The following is a 12,247-nucleotide window of genomic DNA, read 5'->3' as shown; positions in this document are numbered from 1 at the left end:
TAATCATAGTATGCTTTGACTTGTAACTAAGAATGACTTAGGAAATATTTCTCTATTATCTATTTAACCATGCTAGTGCCATCTAAAGGAGTACTTTGAGTGTTCATTATCATTTATCATTTAACATTCATATTTCATTTATCTCTTGACTTACCCCTGTTATGAGTAGAAGCTTGGTTATGGTTTATCTCTCCATTATATGTATAAGTTATCAATATATTCCATCCGCCAGTTCTTCCCTATGGTAAAAATATAAATAATGATACCTAGAATACTCCTGGGTGAAATGCTACAATGGTAAATTAGTTGTGCACTTGCAGATCCCTTCATATACATATTTGCATTCTTTCTAGTCACAATAAAATACTTAAGTACTTCTTAGTGTTATTCTAGAAGTGATGCTAGAAAGTACCAACAAGCATTTCTGGCATCCTAGCTAGGGATGACAACTTAGCAAAAGTGATGTTAAGAAATGTCAACAAACATTAGGTGGCTACTTAAACATGTGACAAGTTAATAAATACCAACAAGCATTTTTGGCGTCGTTGTCGGGAAAGGTAGCTAGGCAAAAAGGAATATTGATAAACTTTTAAATATTGATGTTATCGAGGAAACCATTGACCTCTGCTCAAACAGGCTCAATCAGGCTTACCCTTGTTCTATCTACTTTTATATCTTATGCAGGGTATTGTATGACTGGTTTTGACCTTTTGACAAACTACGTTGAAGATCTAGAAGCATTAATTAGGAGGACCAGAGCTAAACTCAAGAAAGTTCCCACTTTAGAATTGGAAGACAACCAGACAAGGCGAAGCTTAACACTAGTTTTTAAAGCCATGGCTGACAAGTCTCTCCATGAATTCTCTGCTCTAACTATGACCAACATCCGTACTGGACCGGCAATTAACATTGGAGACAATGCTTTTGAGCTCAAGCCAGCTCTCATCAATATGGTGCAAGCCAGCCAGTTTTGTGGAAAGGCACATGAAGATGCAAGGGCTCATCTCCAACACTTCGTGGATATTTGCAGCGCTTTCACCATCAAGGGAGTTACCAGAGATGCCATTTTACCTTGCCTCTTCCCATTTTCACTTTTGGGGAAGGCAAAGCAATGGTTCTAAGCCAACCACGATAGAAATACTACATAGGAGAATTGCTCCACTGCCTTCTTAGCAAATTTCTTTCCCATAGGCAAAACCAATGCTCTACGTGGAAGAATTTCAAGTTTTTAGTAGCAATATGATGAATCTATCCCTAAGGCATGGGAATGCTTCCAAGACTATATATCAAAATGTCCTCATCATGGGATGGAGGATTGGCTACTCATGTAGACTTTCTACCATGGGTTGACAGACAACACTCATGAGAATATGGATGCCGCTACTGGAGGTGTATTTTTATCACTCACAATCACACAAGCAACAGCTCTTGTGGAGAAGATGGCCTCCAACCAAGGTTGGAATGAAGAACATCTTTAAACCCGCAAGAGAGGTGGATGTATGCATCAACTTAAGAAGGTAGACATGTTGTCTGCCAAGATGGACCTACTCATGAAGAGGCTTGAAGACCAAATCAATGAGAAGCAAGAAGTCATGCACGTTCATGATTCCCGCATGACATGTGAAAAATATGGAAACACTGGACATTCAGGGAACAACTGTCCTGAAACCCATGAGGATGCGAACTTCATCATCAACAACAACTATCGTTCTCAACAGAATCAAGGATGAAATCAACAATAGATGTCAAACTACCAAGGTAACTATCAAGGTAGTAATTACAATAATTTCAATAACCAGCCATCTTTGAGAGATTTAGTTTATGGCCAAGCTAAAATTATGGAGGGCTTATCTAGAAAACTAGCTTCTAATGATAAATTTTTAGAAAATATAAATAATAGAATGGATAGCTCTCCTCAGCTATTAAAAACCAGCATAGCTTTAATAAAATGATAGAATCACAAATAGCTCAGCTGGCGGCTACTGTTCCTTCGACCAAGAAAGGTAAGATTCTGGGGCAACCGGAAGATGTCAAAACTGCAAATCTTGTCGATATTCACAATGCTGCGGGATGCTTTATAGAACAATCAATAGGAAGATGGGAGGATTATTCCTTGCCTATCAAGAAAGGAGATCTAAGAAGACCTATCATTCCCATAGCCATTGGACCACACATATTCTAAGAAGCTGTCTGTGACTTCGAAGCAAGTGTTAACATCATGTCAAAGGTAATTTATGATAAAATTAATGGAGATACTTTGTTGTACACAAATATGCATTTATAGCTTACAGATCAGTCACTCTGCTACCCCAAGGGAATTCTGAGGACATCTATGTATGAGTTGGGAGCTCGTACGTACCCATAGACTTTGTGGTTTTGGAGATAGGTGGAGATGTAAGGGCACCCATTATCTTGGGCCGACCTTTCCTAAGCACTGCAAAAGCCATCATCTACATGGATAGTTCCAAGATTTGTTTCATCATAAAGGATAGAAAGGAGAAGTTCACTTTTAAGAATCGTATACATCACTCTCCTAGTCATCTAGAAAAGGCGTATCTGTCCGAAGAGACAACAGTGACCAAGAAGAGAAACAACCAAAGAAGGAAGAATAGGGCTAGGTAGCCATAAGAAGAATCAATCAAGATGATCAACACACTTCAATCAGAGTACGACCACCTCCTCACTTCATCATTCCTTACCAGGAAGGAAGATCCTGGCGTACCGATGATCGAGTTCAAAATTGGACAAAGAATCTCCACAACACCTTCTACGATATTGGATTGGGTGTCAACATAATGTCCAAGGTAACGTATGACTATTTGTTTGGTGACAAACCTTTGTTCCCTACATATATGCAATTGCAGATGGCGGACCAATCAATCTGATTTTCGGAGGAAATAGCAAAAGACATCATGGTCAAAATACAAGATCACTATGTCCCTGCCGACTTCATGATTCTAGACATGGGAGAGGAAGAAGAAGATGTACCTATCATCCTAGGAAGACCATTCCTCAAAACCACAAACACTATCATCTACATCAGTGAAAGGTTCTAATGGCTAGAGGGGGTGAATAGCCTATAAAAATTCTACAACAACACTAAGCAAAGCAGTTAGACAATAATGAGGCGAAGCGAATATTACGCTAGCCTAATAAAAATGCAAGCCACCTACCATAATTCTAGTTGCTATAGTCTCTAAGCACACAAAGGCTATGTCACTACACTAAGTTAGTGAGCTCTCAAAGACTAACTAAAGAGCCTCACTAACCACTAGACATGACACAAGCTAGCTCTCAAAACTAATTACACTAAAGAGCGTAGCAACACTAGAAATATAAATGCAAGAGAGGGGATGTGAAATTTATACCGCCGCGTCGAGGAATGAGCCAATCACAAGATAGAGCCAATCAATCACAATGAATACTAAGAAATCCTCAAGACAAGATGACACAAAGATTTTTTTTACCAAGGTTCACTTGCTTGCCAGTAAGCTTGTCCTCGTTGTGGCGATTCACTCACTTGGAGGTTCACGCGCTAATTGGTATCACACATCAAACCCACAACCGGATGCCGCACAACCAACACAAGATGAGGATCACACAAGCCATGAGCAATTCACTAGAGTACCTTTTGGCTCTCCGTCGAGGAAAGGTCAAGAACCCCTCACAATCACCAAGATCGAAGCCGTAAACATGCACCTTTCTCCGCTCGACGATCCTCGCTGCACCAAGGCATCTAGGTGGTGGCAACCACCAAGAGTAACAAGCAAAACCCATAGCGAAACACAAACACCAAGTGTCTCTAGATGCAATCACCAAAGCAATGCACTTAGATTCACTCCCAATCTCACAAAGATAATGAATCAATGATGAAAATGAGTGAGAGGGCTTTGGCTAAGCTCACAAGGTTGCTATGTCAATGCAAATGACCAAGAGGGTGAGCTTGAGCTGGCCATGGGGCTTAAATAGAGGCCCACTAGAAATAGAGCTGTTAGGTCACATAAGTGACCGTCAGACCCACAGACATGGGCCATCGGACCGTCCGATGCCTAGTCCGACGCCTTCCAAGGCCAACCATGTGCTGCCACACGTCCCAGTCAAACGAGCCGACTATTGCCACCAACGGTCAAGCAGTCATGCACAAAAACACTATGGTCGGACCCAAACTATCGGACCCGCCGTTGGACTCCACACAGGGAGCGTCCGACGTGGTCCAGTAAGGTCCAGAGAGCTCAAAACCGGTTGGAGCCCGATCCAACGCCCACTGTCGGACCTGGCTATGAGTCCGACGCTACTACATGTCAGCTCTGCGTCAAAACTCTCTTTTCCCACGTGAATGAACAGGGCGCGTGACCCATCCGACGCACCTGGGCGCTCGGGTCCGACGCCCCCGCATCAGTGCGCTTAAGTTAGGGTTAGCCATCGGACCCGGCCAGAGGCCGGTCCAACGCTTCGAGGATCAGGGTCCGACGCCCTTGTTTCACTTTTCCTCAAGCGCAACTTCTCCACCTTTGCTCAAATGTGCTAACCACCAAGTGTATCACCCTGTGCTCGTGTGCTCGCATATTTTTCACAAACATTTTCAAGGGTGTTAGCACTCCACTAGATATAAATGCATATGCAATGAGTTAGAACGTCTAGTAGCACTTTGATAACCGCATTTTGGTATGAGTTTCACCCCTTTTAATAGTACGACTATCGATCCTAAATGTGATCACACTTGCTAAGTGTCTCGATCACCAAACCAAAAAGTTTCTATCAAGTTTCACCTTTGCCTTGAGCTTTTTATTTTTCTCTTTATTCTTTTCCAAGCCGAGCACTTGATCACCATGGCCATCACCACCATCAACATGATCTTCATTTGCTCCACCACTTAGAATAGTGCTACATATCTCATGATCACTAGAGCAAATAGGTTAGTACATAGGGTTTCATCAATTCACCAAAACTAAACAAGAGCTTTCAATCAGATCAGGACAAATCCACTTCCAATTCCCTGGACAAAAGGTGTGATGTTATTTTAATAGTTATACAACCTATGAACAGCCGAAGAAGATCCAATCCAAGAGGAGACGCCGATCGTCCCAACACCGGAGGAATCAATCCCCAAAGAATATAGATGAAGATGAAGAAGTTGTGAAGAATGAACCTACCATGTTGAAGTCAAGTCCATAGATTAAGCAGGTGTGGAAGGAAAATGTGACACCATCATCAGAGTCACTATCACAAGAGGTGCAACCATAAGGCCTCCACCCGAAGAATGAATAAGAATAGAGAAAGTTCTGTTCGGAGGACTTAAAACACTAAACCCTCGCTGGTAGGTAAAATCGGTAGTTATCCATATTTAACTTTTTGTATCGCATGAATTATTTTTACTTTAGCATATTTACTTTTCTGCACTTGTATTGCATTTAGAAAAATAAAAATAAAAATTGCATCACTATAAAATGCTAAGCCCCATGTGAATAATTTTTACGATGCGTAAAAACCACAGGAATATTCACCGTGGTGGCGTAAAAAATAAAAATATCATGCATACATTTAGTTATATTTCAATATATCAGAAAATCCAAAAACAAATATTAGAAAGACACCCTGCTAAAAAATTGCCAATTCAAGAATAATTTTAGCCCCAAGAACGACTAACCCCGGGATGCTTGGCCCCTTTTATTCTAATATGATCACCGAGTTTTGTTGTTCTCGTTGACATTTTACAGGACGACGCATAAAATTAAGAGCAGGTTCCCTCGGTTGTTTCCATCTCACTCCACACGAAGTACAACCTCCCAAGAGGAACTCAACTTCCTGATGGACAAGAGGGACCGCTCTGAGAAGTAAACACAACTTCAACATTCCACCACGCCAAAAAACTAGCTTGGAGGCAGCTATATAAGTATTTCTTGCCCTTTTTGTTTCTAAGTTTGCTTTATAAAAAAATGCATAACTAAGCGGTGCATGACGGGCGCCGCGGCGAGCGTGACGGCAGCAGGAAAGGTGTTTCCTCTGATCGCGGACGACGACGAGGAGGTGGAGGTTTCAGCCACGGAAGGCGGGGGCGACGAGCGTGGCGCCGCTGGAGTCTGCAGCAAGAACCCGAGGCTGCGGGTGATGAAGACGCTGCGGGCGTTCAGCACCAATTACCTTCATTTTGTTCAGGTTTCCCTCCTTACTCTGATTTTACCATTGAAAGGCAAAGAGAAATCGGAGGGAGTCTGCCAGGCTGGTTTTGGAATTGGGATTTGTTAGTTCTCTATCTATTGTCTGTTGTATTCGGTCTATTTTTAGACTGATAGTTTGTGCCACATGCAGGAGGAGCAGCGCAGAGCAGAGTATGTAATGCAAGGGCTCAAGGCGTGCAGGACCCTTAAACGAAAGGTGTGTGTTGTTTGTTGTGTTTTGTTAATCATTTAGGTTGTGAGACTAAGCTCTGTTACCTAGATTTGACTCAGCAGACTAAGATCTGACCCATCGGTTCAGCACGAAATATATACAGGTTGAGTAGGAGTGATATATTTGTGCTTTCAGTTTTTCGTGGTATACAGTTAAGAAAGCAGGGTTGTGTAGTTTCATTCAGATTCTTTCAAGTGATTCAACTACAGTTACATGTCAAAGGCCCCTTTGGAACGCGAGAATTTCTCCTGTTTCATGTGAAATATCCTGCTCGATTCTTGTGAAATCTTGCATTCCAAAGGCCCCCCAAAATTTAATGACACTACTATTATAGCAGCCGCCTTTGGAAAGCAGGATTTTCCCATGTTTCCTATGTTTTTCCTGTGAAAATGAACTGATTCTAGTGAAATTTCCTGCGTTCCAAAGGGGCCCTAAATCTTAATGACTGTAGTATTATAGCAGCCACTGTGTTTGATATTGAGCTACTATGCACCGGCCGGTTGGTCCTAACTAGTTAAACTTATGGGAAAAGATGCCAATGTACTTATAACTAAATAAATACTCCCCTCACCTAACCCCAAGTGAGAAAATAGGAGTAGTATTTAAGCTGTGCGAGCTAGGATTTGAACCTGAAACCTTTAGCTCTGGTACCACATTGAACTACAATGTGCTAGTTAGTTGACCTTAAAACAGCTTGTTTGGTAGGGAAAAGTGGACTATTAACTTATACTTCAGCACCTAAGAACATGGTGGCTTAACTTACAGTTACTTGTTTTCTTACATGTGCTGCATCTACTAATCTTTATTATGGATTGTGCTATGTACAAAAAATGGAATGAATCATATGTTGCTTGTGCTGCCTTGTCTTACTCTAGATTCTAACAAAAATAGACTGATCATAGTATGATACCCATTTTGCATATGGTCTAGGAGCAAAGATACATTGTGGATGCCCCCCCCCCCCCCCCCCCCCCCCCCACACACACACACACACAAAAGTTGATTTTACCATATATGCACCCCCTAAACACATGTCTATGCACCCATAAGACAAGTACACCCCCTCTAATTTGCTCTAGCTTCGTCATATAATCTTCATTTCGAAATAGTCTGGTTGAACTATTTATTTGTTTATAAAGGACAGACTAGCCTAGTAAGGCCTTGTTTGGCTGCACATGAATCCACATGTGTTGAGGTGGGTTTGGGTGTAAATTAAACTAATGACCTGTTTGGTTCAACCAAATGCTGACCTAAAATCTACAACATCAGATTAGTTTCATCAAATTCTCCATGAAATGTCTTAATAATGTATTTACTGTACTTATTGATGTTAATATGTTTTTCCAGTTTCTTGATCAAAGTTAGAAAAAGTTTGACTTATGACAAAGCTAACGTCACCCATAATTTGAAATGGAGTAGTAGAATCACTCATGCTATTTTTGAGGATGTGAAAGGTTTATTTTTTTAAAAAAAAAAATCATGTTTACAAGTGTACATAGAACTGAATGAAAAATATGAGCTGGCAATATGACCACCGGGAAGCAGTTGGCAATTGTCTACTCTATGGGAATCAGGAGGCTACTTCATGCTTTAGGACCCTGGGTCGACATTGTTTCACATTCATTGCTTACTGTGCCTTTGTTCAGATATTCTGTTTTGCTCCGGATTATTGTCCAAATTTGTATTCATTGTTTCAAATGACATTTTAGTTAAATTGTTCAGTAACACACTAGTTCTCCGTGATAATAATGCTGTTGTGAGTTGTGACAAGATATAGCAGGCAGCTCTCCTGCCGGTTTGTTTTTCTAGAAAAAGTGAAGCTTACAGCCTTGAAAGAAGATCCCTCTACAATTCATATAGATTATAATAATATCCAATGTGGATTATTGTTTACTGTACCAATGTTTCAAATTTCAGTGCAGCATTTGTAAGCACTGATTTCTGTTCCACTTCTTAGTTTGCTTTGACTTTATGCTTTTATTCTATTCTATCTTTTTTTTTTTTTGCTTTCAAATTCTTTTAAATACATATGCATGTAGGTACTATTTGCCCATGGAGATGATCCCATGCCAATGTCTGAATTGCCTGGGTGTGTTACTCAATCACTTATCATATCAATTTTACAGTCTTTACTATTCAATTATCGATGTTTTGTCTTTTGTAGTGAGTTTTAAATTTCCATTTTACTTCTCAAGCTTGCATTTCTTTCATTTTATTGTTTTAATAGGTTGGTTTGTGAAGACATTTCAAATGGTCAGGAGAACTTTCGGATTCCTGCTACAAATTTAGTTGATAATCCTCCTATTCCTCCATCTGGTATGCTACATACCTTAAAGGAAACTTCTTACCCACAATTATTAGCTCTGTTGCATATTTTTTGAACTTCATTCATTATTTGAGTTATGCAATTGTCCTTCTTTTCTGCTGCTTGTGTTGGAAGATTGATTGCTTCTTTTAATGTTTGAGGTTATTTGATCTTTTGTCTTCTTTTACAACTTTGATTTTGAGTAATAAGTGTTGCTTGGCTGTAACAAAAATGTCAAAAACTAATGAACAGAGTTTGATCTATTTCATGCCTTTCACACATTGTAGGTTTTGTGTACTCTAAGTCGCTGCAGATTCCAAAAGATATCAAGATACCGATTGATAGAACTGGTTGTAAGTGCAGAGGAGATTGTTCTAGCTCTAAAAATTGCGATTGTGCTAAGCGCAACGGTTCTTATCTACCTTATGTATCCACGCAAAGGAAAAGTTCTAAGCGCAATGGTTCTAAACATAATAGTATTGGAAGGTCTGATTTCCTACTTAAGATTTTTGTTGTGTTTTGCTGGCTGGAAACATGTTGACTGAAAACAGTTACTTTCAGTGTCTGTGGGTGGTCGTTCTCACATGAGCTACAGTGCCGCTGTGTATGGATGGGGCAGGGGTTTGGGGGTTTTCTCGACCTGCGTGAGAAGGTCTTCTTCTTAATGCAATGCCCGGGGGCTGTCTTACACCCCCCGCAGGTCGAGTTTCTAAGTCAAATTTATCTAGCTTTGACGAAGTTTACTGAAAAATGCACAAACATCTACAGCATCAAACTAGATTCGTTAGATACACCATGACATATTTTGATAGTATATTTGTTTGTTTATAGATGTTAATATATTTTCTATAAACTTGGTCAAAGTTAGACAAGTTTGACTTTGAGCAAAGCTAAAACGACTTACAATTGGCCCTGTTCGTTTGCCTTATAATCCGTACTTTTCAACTTGTTTTTTCAGCCGGGGCAGTGTTTCGGCTTGTTTTTTCAGCGAAGCGAACGGGGCCAATTTAGAACGGGTGGAGTACTATCTAACCTTTTATTTTAAAAAATAAGATTACGTTGAGAGGTGGGTGGGGGTGTTTTTAATTTTTTTTGGGGGGTGGGGGTAGTGCCTTAATTGGATATTAAGTTTTCTTTTTACACTTTCTTGTATCGTACTCTAAATTTTTACCATTTGGTTAACATTCAGGTTAGTGGAGCCAAAGCCTTTGTGTATGAGTGTGGTACTACTTGTTCCTGCCACTGCAACTGTGTTAATAGAACCTCCCAGCAGGGATTGAAGTATAGCCTGGAGGTTATTATTTTCTTTAGTCTTTTGTGTTGGTTATCATGCTTCATTTTTCTTTACAATGTTTATTGAATTGTGAATGCAGGTATTCAAGACAAAATCAAAAGGTTGGGGTGTTAGGACCTGGGACACTATTCTTCCTGGGGCCTTAATTTGCGGGTACACTGGGGTATTAAGGAGGACTACAGAAGTCGAAGGATTGTTGGAGAACAACTACATATTTGATATAGATTGTCTTCAAACAATGGAAGGGCTGGATGGAAGAGAGGTATTGGATGTTTTCTTTGTTTGCTGGTTAAAAGGAACTGTTCTATTGGACCCCCTTTTTTGTGGTGGATTTTCTTTTTGGAAGTGAAACCATTCTAACCTTGATTCTCATCTTTTGGACAAATCTTAACTCTTAAAAGAGCCATTGATACTTTGTGATAGCACAAGACTACCTGGTCTTATGTTATTGATTTCGGTTGCTTCACAAGTAATTTTTATTCATTGATATCGACGAAGCAGCAGAAGTATTGGAAAAAATGCTGAGCTGCTCTGTCCCTGCTTGAAGCTGTCATTATTTTTCTTCTAAAAGAAAAACATTGTCATTCTTTCCCCTTGTCGAAATGCCATGTGGTGTCTGAACACATATAGTTACAATGCTGTTTTTTTTTTGAAAACTCAAGAGAACTGCGTTTCATTGTAGTAGAGAGATGGTCACAATGCTGTTTAATTGTTTTTTTTTCTACAGCAAAGGGCTGGCTCAGAACTGCACGTGGCATCACTTCCCTCTGAGCATGACTCGGAGGTGGCATCTCGAACACCTGATAGTGCATGATGCTGGTTCTGTTGGCAACATTGCAAGGTTCATAAATCACAGTTGCCAACCCAATCTTTTCATCCAGTGTGTGTTGAGCTCACATAGCGACATCAAGCTAGCAAAAGTTATGCTTTTTGCTGCTGATACCATATCCCCCTCTTCAGGTGAGCTTTCATCACTAATTTCCTCTCTTTTTGGTGAAAATGCCAAAACATGTTTATCTAGAAATTCAGTTAGGATTAAATCATACATGTTGAGGCGACAACATTTAGTAATTTGATGTCGCTATGAGTGTGTGTTGTAAGGGCTCTTGCCCCCCTTTTTTCTTCTTAATATAAAGATACGCAGTTCTCCTGCGTGTTCGAGAAAAAAAAAATGACTTAAAAATATTAATCATTTAATAATGCTTGATTCATTTGTTTCCATGTTACATTCTTTTCTTTTCAACCATGTTTTTTCTCGGCTATCAAAACATAATGCAGTTGCACTCATTTATTAGGCCTCTTGGGCATCGCTCTACCTCCAAGATCCATGGAGATAAAATTAAGTGGTCTAGACTAAAGTCCAAAATAAGATTAAACTTGTTTAACAAAACACCTTTAATGCGCCCAGAGCTCCGGCCCTATCCCTATCTTTAGAAATTCTTAGAGCTGGAGCTGTACCAAACAAACACATAAGATGCAGTTATGTTACTAGAGGACTACATATGTAAAGAGTTCTTAAAAAAAGAAAAGAAAAGGTAGACCAACCTAGGAGAAAATAGTGGTTTTATATTAAGAACAAAACTGGCACCTAAGTTCGCCTCAACAAGGACTCCAATCTAGATGGTATGGACGTACATCATGTACACCCTCATCTAAACTGGGCTAGGCTTAGCTTCATCATATGTTAAGAAGTAGTTGTTTTATTAAAAAAATAATGCACTAAAAGCCCCAAAACTTGCAATATTGTTTCACCACCACACCCTTTGAACTTACAATTTCCTTTAACAGGCCCTTGAACTTGCACGATTGTCTCACCTAACCATAGTGAATTGAAAAACATATGATCATGTATCATTTGTGCAACTGGTGTACCATAATATGCCTTCTATCTTCCTGCTGTTGGTTTGCTGACTTTGGTCAAATAAAATGTTTTGCGGATCTAATGTATTCCTTTCCCCCCAGTTTTTTTAACCAAGATTACCATGTAACTGTTGCAGGAGCTCTCGTACGACTACGGGTATCGGCTGGACAGTGTCACTGGTGCAGATGGCAATATCGTGAAGCTGGCTTGCCACTGCGGTGCATCTGATTGCCGCAGGCTTTACTAGATTCTCAGCCATGTTCTATGATTAAACTCAGACACTATACTCCATTATGCCCGTCCTTTTGGATTATACTTCAGTCTTCAGGATGCTTCATAAGAGAGTGCTATGCTCATTGTGCGGCATAGTAGTAGAAGTAATCCTGATGAAACTTCT

General features: G+C 40.0%; 1 non-coding gene and 1 pseudogene across 1 annotated transcript; one reads left to right on the top strand and one right to left on the bottom strand.

Moving 5' to 3' along the window:
• Window positions 1-1,200: 1,200 nt before the first annotated feature.
• LOC136514526 (small nucleolar RNA R71) lies at window positions 1,201-1,309 on the bottom strand. Its single transcript, XR_010773684.1, has one exon. It is a non-coding gene; the product is annotated as a small nucleolar RNA R71 (small nucleolar RNA).
• A 4,646-nt stretch (window positions 1,310-5,955) lies between these two features.
• On the top strand, window positions 5,956-12,247 carry LOC136509927 (histone-lysine N-methyltransferase, H3 lysine-9 specific SUVH4-like; annotated as a pseudogene).

This window comes from Miscanthus floridulus, chromosome 16, assembly GCF_019320115.1.
Source record: "Miscanthus floridulus cultivar M001 chromosome 16, ASM1932011v1, whole genome shotgun sequence".
Taxonomy (NCBI): domain Eukaryota; kingdom Viridiplantae; phylum Streptophyta; class Magnoliopsida; order Poales; family Poaceae; genus Miscanthus; species Miscanthus floridulus.
This window is presented reverse-complemented; position numbering and strand designations above follow the sequence as displayed.